The 12,231-nt window shown below is 35.7% G+C and overlaps 1 pseudogene; it reads left to right on the top strand.

Moving 5' to 3' along the window:
• Window positions 1–598: 598 nt before the first annotated feature.
• The window catches only part of LOC123940767, a 43,593-nt pseudogene continuing 31,960 nt past the window's right edge, over window positions 599–12,231 (top strand).

The raw sequence follows: 12,231 nt of genomic DNA on the forward strand, positions 1-12,231 counted from the left end.
TACATCTCATGAGTTTTCTTTTAAAACTGGACATTTTAAATAATATATTGTAACAATATATAGATACAGTCTCCTCCGAGGGGCCTGTTAACTGGTTTATTTTTAATGACTTGACTGGACTACTTCAATAAAGTAATGTCCACTTTAAAATTTAGCCTCTGACGTCACTCTTTAGAATGCATAGTATGAGGCATACACACAGTTTTCTTGAATTTTAGGATAAGTGTGGGTTTGGCCAGGTTTTCTTTGTCACTTTCCCTGATCTCTCTGGTTTACCTTCCTCTACTGATATCATATCTAGCTGTTAGTTTCCACTAACAGATACGTGATTGATCTATGTTTTCAATAATGCCCTGGGCATTAATTGATCCTAGGGGATTCTGATCACCCATTCAAATGTTCAAATGTTCAAATGTTTGTGTGTGTGGGTTTTCCATATACAGGGTGTCCTGTAATTAACTCAGTTCTGACACCATCTCCCAGGAGATAGCATCAGATCCTATAGATTAAAGCCTCAGTCATACTGTGAGGCAGGAAGTAGACAAGAACAGTGGAAGGAATGTCCTAACGCAGAGTCCCAAGTCCTTGAAGGGGAATGATGGAGACAAGAGCTGGAGGCAAGAATGACGATAAATATGTTACACAGTATAAGCGCAGAAGCATACCATCCTGCCTTGTGGTTTCCAAAACCTTGGAGCTGACAGAGCAAAGAGCCACAGGTGAAGAGCATGTGCTCTCTTCTTCCACCACTGCTCCTGGGTAACACCTAGATTCATTATAATGCATTTGCATTGCAGGTACAACCTCACCTGATGGAAAAAGACTACCATGATTATTCCAGTACAAACCTGGTAGGGTCAAAAACTCTTCCTCTAGGCTCTGGAAAGAATTTCCAAATGTTTGCAACAGTCTCCATTAAAGACCACACCACCGTATATCACAGCTCCTCCCAGTCCAGAGACACTCAATAACATTCAACCCCAAAACAACCCAGAGGCTTGTTCTACCTTACAGAATTTGCTTATTCTTGTATCTTAAGAGTATACTTTTGCTTTAATAAACTGCTTTGTGCTTGTTACTTTCCTCTGGCTTTCCAGGACAGATCACCATGTAAATCTCAGATAATCCAAGGATTGAGACCTTCATTGAAACAATGCAGACTGTCTCACCTGTAACAATACCGAGTGCCTGCCAACAACCCCCTGCCTCCCCCCAAACAGTTTAGACTCCAGTCATAAGTTCAGGTTATCACCTGTGCTTCTGATCTACCTACTATAGAACAGAGGTTTCTATTAATTTGCTAGAGTGGTTCACAGAACTCAAGAGAAACATTTTACTTGTTAGATCACAGGTTTATTATAAAATGTATAACTCTGGGGCACCTGGGTGGCTCAGTGGGTTAAAGCTCTGCCTTCGGCTCAGGTCAGGATCCCAGAGTCCTGGGATAGAGCCCCGCATCAGGCTCTGTGCTCAGCGGAGAGCCTGCTTCCTCCTCTCTCTCTGCCTGCCTCTCTGCCTACTTGTGATCTCTGTCTGTCAAATAAATAAATAAAATAAAATCTTTAAAAAAATAAAATAAAATGTATAACTCAGGAATAGCTAGATGGACAAGATCCATAGGACAAGGTATGGGAAAAGGGCTGAGCTTCTGTGCTCTCTTTGGGCAGCCCACTTTCTTTGAATCTCCATGTGTTCACCAACCTATAAACTCTTTCAACCCTGTCCTTTTGGGTATTTATGGAGAGTTTATTACAAAGTTATGGTTGAATAAATCATTGGCCATTGGTGATTGAACTCAATCCCCAACCTCTTTCCTCACCCTGTAGGTCCTGGTGTGGAAATGAAATTCCAACCTTCTAATTGCTCCATTAGCAACCAGCCCCCATCCTTAGGAGCTCTCCAAAAGTATCCTCATTAACATAAGAGAGCTCCTTTTTCATTCTCACAATTTAGGAAATTAGGGGTTTTAAAAGCTTTGTGTCAGAAAAGAGAAAAAGACCAAATATATATTTATGATAAATCACAATATCATACTCTACAGTCTGATCTAATTAAAGTTAGATCCTTTTTCAGGCTTTCTTTGTATCCCAAGAAGACTCTTAGCTTCATTTCCCTGGTTGGTCAATTAAACTTTTATTTGTTCTACCAATTTTCTTATTGCTAAAATATCTTGGAACTACCAGCCTCTCTAATTTCTCACCTCTATGATTTCCAGTGTTTTCAACAATGCCCTTAGGCCATGAATTCTCCAAGCTCTGAATTAGTTTAGAACTCTTGGAACTGTGGAACTCTCTGTTCTTAAATTCTGCCTTTCCCCACTTGCAGAATCTTTGTGTTATAATTCTACTAGTTGATAACCAGAATCTATATGTCAGGTGTGCGGTCTTGCCACCTGGTCTTGGCTTGCCCCCTTTGGCAAGGAATCTCCATCTCACAGGGAGCTCAAGTAGAGGTGACTGGGCCCCAGTGCCCTCATCCTGCCATGCACTAGGGTAGAGCTTCTGTCCTTTGAATGGAAATCTGCATGGGGAAAGGAACTCCTGTCCTTTTAGCTGTGGATGGCTGTTATGCAGGTCCTAAAATGTAGTGAGAGATGCTGGTGGCCTTATTCTTCAAGGTAAAACCATAGTGCTTTACTGAAGCTTGAGAAAATAGTCTGCTTAGCTTTACCTACCTGGAGTAAAGCTTCTCTCACACTAAGATTTCAAAGGTGTGCGTGTTGGGGGCAGTGAGGAGCATATATGGATAGCATTGCATTTGTTATTTTTTCAAATCTTTTATATATTTTTCATGCTTAATTACACTGGTTGGAACCTGCAAATAACATTTTGTAGACTTCATGAAAGTCACAACATTTCTTTGGCTACAAGCTTAGGAGAAAGGCATTCATTCACTCTGTCATAGTCAAGTATATTGTTACCTGTAGGTTTTTCTATATGCGTTTTATCAGGTTGAGAAATTTCCTTTTCTTCCTAATATACTGACAAACTTTAACTTAAATTTAGCATGTATTATTTAAATGTTTTTTTCTATCCATTAATAGTATCACATGGGTTTTCTTCTTTATTCTATTAATTTGACGGATTATATTTTTTTGATATTTTAACATCAAATCAACTTTCTATTCCTGGAGAAATTACCACTTGTTGAAACATATTATTCCTCTTATATGTTGGATGTTATATGAAATGTTTAATTAACAGTTTTTACATCTATATTCATAAGGAATATTCAACAGCTCTTTTCTTTTTCTTCGTGAATTTTTTTTGCTTGTGCTGCACCTTCAGAATATATATTTTCATATTTTTAGCCTCTAACATAAATTTACTCAATTTTGACATATCAGAAGTTTAATATATCATTAATTATAGTAAATCCAAATCTTAGTGGGAGAAAATAATAAAAGTTCATTTCCTGTGCATGCATAGTTCATTTTATAAGTTTTCCTGTCTTCACACACAGGGGTAGCTAAGTGATCCTGGATCTTTTCATCTAATAATTCCTCAAAGCTTTCTGAGAAATTTGATATGAGAGCCTACTTCAAAATATGTAAGTAAAACTTTTGGAACTTAAAGGTAAAGATTTAATTCTATGGGTTGGTCAAGGTGAAAAGTTGTATTGATTAACAAAGGACAAAAAATGAAGTTGGCATCAGAATTTTGACAGCAACATATAAAGTTGGACAAAAATGGAGAGGAATTTTCAAGAAACTCAAGGACACTAAAAGATAAGCATGAACTGAATAACCATCCAAGATGACCTTATTTAACAAAAGTTATCGAAAAGATCAGTTTTATATATATATATATATGTATATATATATAGGCAAGAACACAAGAATTACTGTAATCTCTTTTAAGAGGAATTTTGTAGAAGGTGAGTTTTCTTCAATTCAAAAATAAATGGAGAAGAATACCTGTGGTAAGATTCTCAGTTTTCATCGTGGTACTTAGATTGTAAAGACTACATCTCTTAGCATGATGCCTCGACATGGCTCTGTTCAAGTCAGTGGACTTTAAACAGAGGTAATGTGGGCCAATTCTGTAAGGTGTCTATAGAGTTGTGCCATTGTCTTTCTTTTTCTTCTTCCTTTTTGTCTAGAATGTTGATGTAATAGCTAGAGCTAGAAGAACTTTTTTGAATTAGGTGGACAAAGAGGACATGCACTATGGAGAATCAAGTCAAAGGAGCCTAGATACCTGACCGGACAGAATATTACATATAGACTCTAAAGTATGTACATAAATACATTAAATATATTTCTAAATTTTAAAAGACACTGTTATTTTGGTTTCTGAGATTAGAAGTTTAATATAATCTTAATCAAAACAGAACCAGTCCATGCATTCCTTGCAAGCCTTTTATATCATATTCAAGGTAGTTCTCAGTGTAAGCAAAAACTTGCTTGTGATGAAAGAAGGAGCCATTTCCTAGGTCAGGGAACAATGGAAGTGTATCAGAACCATTGCTGAATTCATATCATTATTTTGGGTATGTCTAAAGGCTCTATTCACTGAAAAAGCCATAGGTTTGCTTAGGTTCCTGCAATTGACAGTGGGCATAGATCATGGTCAGAAAGGAAGTATTTACTGTTAAATAATAATAGTAGCAATGTCTTTTTTATTGGAAGTTTTAACATTCCATTTTTAGGGGGATGTGGGGATGGGTGAGCCTGGTGGTGGGTATTAAGAAGGGCGCATATTGCATAGAGTACTGGGTGTTGTGCATAAACAATGTATCTTGGAACACGGCATCAAGAACTAATGATGTATTTTATGGTGACTAATATAATACAATATAACACACACACACACGAAATAATAATATACAGTAATGGGAAAAAATTCCATTAAAAATAAAATAAATATTGGGGACGGGGGTACCTGGGTGGCTCAGTTGTTTAAGCAACTGCCTTCATCTCAGCTTGTGATTCTGGAGTCCTGGGATTGAGTCCCACATCAGGCTCTCTACTCAGCAGGGAGTCTGCTTCTCCCATTGACCTCTATCTTCTCATGCTTTCTCTCTCTCATTCTCTCTCACTCTCAAATAAAGAAATAAAATCTTTGGAAAAAAAAGAATAAAAAAACATAAATCTCATGGAGTTCTATACCTGTGTATATGATTGCAATGCAAAAACTAAGGAGCAGAGGAGAATTCTTTTGGTTTCAATTTTTGAAAGCCTTTTAAATATAAATGTAGGATCATAAAATGAAATATCAATATGATGTTTCAGGAAATAAGTTTTAGAAATTCAACTTTAAAGTAGTTATTCTTCGGGCGCCTGAGTGGCTCAGTGGGTTAAGCCTCTGCCTTCGGCTCAGGTCATGATCTCAGGGTCCTGGGATCAAGCCCTGCATCAGGCTCTCAGTTCAGCGAGGAGCCTGCTACCTCCCCCTACCCTCTCTGCCTGCCTCTCTGCCTACTTGTGATCTCTCTCTCTCTGTCAAATAAATAAATAAAATCTTAAAAAAAAAATAAAGTAGTTATTCTTTAAATAGCAAATTTCATATTCATGGTAACAAATTTTTGTTCATTGTTTTATGGTTTAAATCAGTTTGTTTTCTGAGTTGGTTTTTGCAATATTCATTTAAATTTCCTTTTGTTTTGTTTTGTTAACATATAATGTATTATTAGCGCCAGGGTATAGGTCTGTGAATCGCCAGGTTTACACACTTCACAACACTCACCAGAGCGCATACCTTCCCCAATGTCCATAACCCAACCACCCTCTTCCTATCCCCCTCCCCCTGGCAACCCTCAGTTTGTTTTGTGACATTAAGAGTCACTTATGGTTTGTCTCCCTCCCGATTGCATCTTGTTTCATTTATTCTTTTCCTACCCCCCAAACCCCTCACATTGTCTCTCAACTTCCTCATATCAGGGAGATCATAAGATAATTGTCTTTCTCTAATTAACTTATTTTGCCAAGCACAATACCCTCTAGTTCCATCCACGTCATCGCAAATGGCAAGATTTCATTTCTTTTGATGGCTGTGTATTCCATTGTGTATATATATATATACCACATCTTCTTTATTCATTCATCTGTTGATGGACATCTAAGTTTTTTCCATAGTTTGGCTATTATGGACATTGCTGCTATAAACATTTGGATGCACATGCCCCTTCGGATCACTACATTTGTATCTTTAGGGTAAATACCCAGTAGTGCAATTGCTGGGTTATAAGGTAGCTCTATTTTCAACTTTTTGAGGAACCTCCATGCTGTTTCCAGAGTGGTTGCACCAGCTTGCATTCCCACCAACAGTGTAGAAGGGTTCCCCTTTCTCTGCATCCTCACCAGCATCTGTCATTTCCTGACTTGTTAATTTTAGCTATTCTGACTGGCGTGAGGTGGTATCTCATTGTGGTTTTGATTTGTATTTCCCTGATGCTGAGGGATGCTAAGCACTTTTTCATGTGTCTGTTGGCCATCTGGATGTCTTCTTTGCAGAAATGTCTGTTCACGTCTTCTCCCCAATTCTTGATTGGATTTTTTGTTCTTTGGGTGTTGAGTTTCTTTATAGATTTTGGATACTAGTCCTTTATCTGATATGTCATTTGCAAATATCTTCTCCCATTCTTTCAGTTGTCTTTTGCTTTTGTTAACTGTTTCCTTTGCTGTGCAAAAACTTTTGATCTTGATGAAGTCCCCATAGTTCATTTTTGCCGTGGCTTCCCTGGCTTTTGGCGATGTTCCTAAGAAAAAGTTGCTGAGGCTGAGGTCGAAGAGGTTGCTGCCTGTGTTGTCCTCAAGGATTTTGATGGATTCCTTTCTCACATTGAGGTCCTTCATCCATTTTGAGTCTATTTTCATATGTGGTATAAGGAAAGGGTCCAATTTGATTTTTCTGCATGTGGCTGTCCAATTTTCCCAACACCATTTGTTTAAGAGACTCTTTTTTCCATTGGACATTATTTCCTTCTTTGCCGAATACTAGTTTAACATAGAGTTGAGGGACTATTTCTGGGCTCTCTATTCTGTTCCATTGATCTATGTGTCTGTTTTTGTGTCAGTACCATACTGTCTTGATGATGACAGCTTTGTAATAGAGCTTGAAGTCTGGAATTGTGATGCCACCAACTTTGGTTTTCTTTTTCAATATTCCTCTGGCTATTCGAGGCCTTTTACTTTTCCATATAATTTTTAGGATTATTTCTTCCATTTCTTTGAAAAAAGTGGATGGGATTAAACGTGTAGATTACTTTAGGTAGCACAGACATTTTCACAACATTTGTTTTTCTAGTCCATGTGCATGGAACATTTTTCCATTTCTTTGTGTCTTCCTCAATTTCTTTCATGAGTACTTTATAGTTATTTATTATAATATAATATTATAATATATATTTAATTATATAATTATAATGTAATATTATTTATAGTTATTTGAGTATAGATTCTTTGCCTCTTTGGTTAGGTTCATTCCTAGTTATCTTATGGTTTTGGGTGCAATTGTACATGGGATTGACTCTTTAATTTCTCTTTCTTCTGTCCTGTTGTTGGTGTAAAGAAATGCAACTGATTTCTGTGCATTGATTTTATATCCTGACACTTTACTGAAATCTTGTACAAGTTCTAGCAGATTTGGAATGGAGTCTTTTGGGTTTTCCACATATAGTATCAAATCATCTGCAAAGTGTGATAGTTTTCTTCTTTGCTGATTTGGATGCCTTTAATTTCTTTTTGTTGTCTGATTGCTGAGGATAGGACTTCTAGTACTATGTTGAATAGCAGTGGTGATAATGGACATCCCTGCTGTGTTCCTGACCTTAGCGGAAAAACTCTCAGTTTTTCTCCATTGAGAATGATATTTGTGGTGGGTTTTTCATAAATGGCTTTGATGATATTGAGGTTTGTACCCTCTATCCCTACACTTTGAAGAATTTTGATCAGGAAAGGATGCTGTACTTTGTCAAATGCTTCTTCAGCATCTATTGAGAGTATCATATGGTTCTTGTTCTTCCTTTTATTAATGTATTGTATCACATTGATTGATTTAGGGATGTTGAACCAAACTTGCAGCCCTGGAATAAATCCCACTTGGTCGTGGTGAATAATCCTTTTAATGTATTGTTGTGCAATATTTGTTTTAATTTTTGTGTGCTGTTTCTCCAACTTTGTTATTAAAATATAGTAAAATTACCAATAAAAATTTCAGTGAAAAAACACTGGGTTTGGATAAATTGACATTTTTTTCTAATCAAGGCTGTAAAGGTCTACTTTATGCCAAACTGAGGTTCTACATAAAGTTGTCCAGGGAAGACAGCTCCTTTTTTCAGAGATCTTAGTTTGAAAAAGCATACATGGCAAAACTCTAAAACAGAGGTCTTAAACTTCATCTTATGTGATAGGCACATGGATTTTGAAGAGCTCCCAACAGAGAGTAACATTTTATTCAGATTTCTTTTTCTATTTTGTATTATTCTGGAAATATATTTTATCAAAGGTGAAAATATTATTTTAAACCAACAAGGTAGCATGATTTGCTCTTATATGATCATTATGCCTGTAATATTATAATGTTTGGAATATTTCTCAATTGGTAACCTCTTGAAAATCATGCTTTGAAATTATAATAGTAGACTTTGGTTTGTTCATAAATTGAATTATATCAAATAAAATAAAATTTTATAAGGACTAGATGCTCTGGCAAATTTTCATAACAGAATGTGATGGAACACAAAAATTCCAGTTCTTTTGGCAAGGTTCTGATTTATGAACAATTAAAATGAAGAGTTGATGATGACAATAGATAAAATGTTTTTATTTTGTTTTGTTTTTTGGCATGGGAAAACTGATTTGGAATGGTTAGGATTTTAACCTAATTTAGAAACTTAAAGTCTTTGCCATTGAGACCAGAAATAAAGTTTTACCTGTTAGTGAAACAAAACTGTAAAAAAAAGAAAAATAGACAGATAAAAAAATAACCTTAATATTCTCTGAAGGGAGGGAGAACTTAAATGTTGAACAATAGATATGATTTTACTTCTTTGTTATTGAAAGAAGCTTCATATACAACTATGTTACAGTACTTTCTAAATTGGTGTTAGCAAAAAAAAAATCACAGAAAATTTTTCATTAAAATCTTCTATTTTGTCCTACTCCTTTCCTCTTTCCAAATGTTCAAATTCATACTGACTTTTTAAGAACCTTTGTTATGAAATGGGAGCTAAAAGTACTATTATTTCATAAAACCTAAACATTAGGCACTTTAATGAAAAAAAAAAAAAAGTTTGCCTTGTTATGGTTTCCTGCTATTGTGCATGTTTGAGCTCTATGAAAAGGAGTGCCAGATCCTTAAGTGTCATTTAAAAATAAAATAGAACATATTTTCTTCTTTGAAACAGAATTTGACCCTGGAAAATGACACTGCTCATTGATCCATGTTCAAAATGAATAATTAAATTACACATTGATGGGAAGATTGTAAAACTTTTCATTTTCCTTCTGCTTTTATAATAGCTAGAGTACATACTCAGCTGATCATACAGTTCATCTCCTTTGATTTTTAAATATGTAACCAAGTACACTATAGAGTACCAATGTTATTGTGTTTTCCAAAATCCATGTGTTAATCTCTAAAGTAGAAGGCTTCACTTGAAAATGGAAATCTCTTTCACACACTAAGATGAATCTTTCTCAAAGACCATGCTCATAAAAGAACTAATTTTGTGATATACACAAAGTGTATTTATAGCAAGACCATACATTTTAAAATAAAAGAAATGTGCTAAAATATTTAGAGAAAAGAAACTATTCTAATTTCCTGCCATATTAGCATTTGTAGATGGCTTTCTTTAATCTTCTAGGGTTTGGAATGTGAAACAGAACAGATAGTGCTGTTTTATACACATTATATTATTAAGAAAAGAAACAAATTACATAAGAATTATTTCTTTTTTTTTTTTAAAGATTTTATTTATTTATTTGGCAGAGAGAGATCACAAGTTGGTAGAGAGGCAGGCAGAGAGAGAGAGAGAGGGAAGCAGGCTCCCTGCTGAGCAGAGAGCCCGATGCGGGACTCGATCCCAGGACCCTGAGATCATGACCTGAGCCGAAGGCAGCGGCTTAACCCACTGAGCCACCCAGGCGCCCACATAAGAATTATTTCTAAAAGTTTATTTTATTCTACTTTGAATGATTTGATTTTCTAAAACCATTAAAGATAAAGAGAAAATAAAGCCAGGGACCATAAGTGTTTATTCTTTGTGCTTTTAAGTAGTTAAATTGTGTATGACAATATACCTTTCAAAATCAGTATTTACTGATGACATATTTGGGAGAAGACCATTTTGTTCTAGAAATCACACAAGATTAAAAAAAAAAAGAAATCACACAAGATTAACAAGGCAACACATAAAATTTTGAATAATTATCACTAATTATTTATTATTATTATTACTAATTACTAATTAATAAATGAACTATTATTACTAAAATTATTCCTAAAATTTATAGGGGGCTTACAAAATGTTTTTTCCCCTTTACATGCATTGCAATTTGGTTGTCTTAAAACATATAAGATATCCTTATGTTATTCTGCTACAGGAGAAAAAGGACTTATTTATTGACATAATACCATTGTTAATGTGTTAACATATGACTTACTGTATCATTATTATGAAGAATAAGCCACTATATAAATAAGGCAATTAGGAAAGAAATAATATTGAATATGTAAATTAAAAGTGAATGTTAAATGAAAAAGATGTACAAAAAATGAAAAAAAATAATTGTTAAATAAATAATCACTGCTATGTTCTTCATTTTTATTCTAAAAATGTTCTTTAACTAGAAAACATTGATTTTATACTAGGAAGCCCTAGTATAGCACTAAGGCTATTAACATCTTGGGCAAAGTATGTTGTATGAACAAAGTATGACTGTTAGAATTGAAGAGAGCATAAACAGATCTTCCCTGATCACTATTGTAAAAATAATTGACAGCTGTTTCCTTAGCCACCACTGATAAAAATGATGATGGGGGGCCGGGGCGCCTGGTGGCTCAGTGGGTTAGTGACTCAGGTCATGATCCAAGGTCTTGGGATTGAGCCCTGCATCGAGCCCCGCCTCCGGCTCTCTGCTCAGCAGGGAGCCTGCTTCCTCCTCTCTCTCTGCCTACCTCTCTGCCTACTTGTGATCTCTATCAAACAAATAAATAAAATCTTTAAAAAAATGATGATGGGAGAATCTAATGATGCTAATGTAGAAATATTGCTGATGAAGTGAAAATTCGGAGAAACTTCAAGAATACAAATTTTTGGGATTGGTGGTAGGTATTAAGGAGGGCATGTATTGCATGGAGCACTGGGTGAGGTGCATAAACAACGAATTTGGAACACACACACACATACATACACACATAAATTAAATTAAATTAAAAAAAAATTGAGCTTTAGAGCGCCTGGGTGGCTCTGTGGGTTAAAGCCTCTGCCTTCAGCTCAGGTCATGATCCCAAGGTCCTGGGATCAAGCCCCACATCGGGCTTTCTGCTCAGCGGGGAGCCTGCTTCCTCCTCTCTCTCCCTGCCTGCCTCTCTGACTAGTTGCAATCTCTGTCTATCAAATAAATAAATAAAATCTTTAAAAAAAATTGAGCTTTTTGGAGCAGAAAGAATCAAGCTTCCATGAAGCATATAGGGAATATATGAGCAGGAATGGTCTTGGTATATAATCAGTGGTTCCTGAAATTTAGTTTCAGAAATCTGTCAATAAAGCCAAAGGCAACAGAGGGAAACATATGAAATCAAATGGCCATTGGAAAAATTCACTGTGAAAATTAGGCAGACCTCAGATCTTTGCCCGACCAGTCCTTCTCTGAGTAGGAATGTGCTTTGGGAAAATAACTGAGTCAGTGAGGACAAAAGCTTAAAACTTTTAAAAGTCTAAGCAAATTTTATTATGCAATAGTCTTGTTTATGTTGAGGTATAATGAAGTTTCTGTAGGACACTGAAAGCAGTCATGGCAACTTATTCATTGCACACAATTATTACAGTGTGCAATCTTATACAAGTATACAAATATTTTTGTATAAGATATTTCTTATCTTATACAAATCTTATACAAATATCCCATTTCCAGCAATTACTGCCTTTGGTAAGAGCTCTAGCAGCATAGGGGAGTTTATTGGTAGTTGAGATGTCTACCAACCTCAAAGGGGAGAGTTAAGTTCCCACTTCTATGTTATAACAGAAGAAATCAGTGCTGGACCTTGGGCAGGAACACCCACG

This window comes from Meles meles, chromosome 4, assembly GCF_922984935.1.
Source record: "Meles meles chromosome 4, mMelMel3.1 paternal haplotype, whole genome shotgun sequence".
NCBI lineage: Eukaryota > Metazoa > Chordata > Mammalia > Carnivora > Mustelidae > Meles > Meles meles.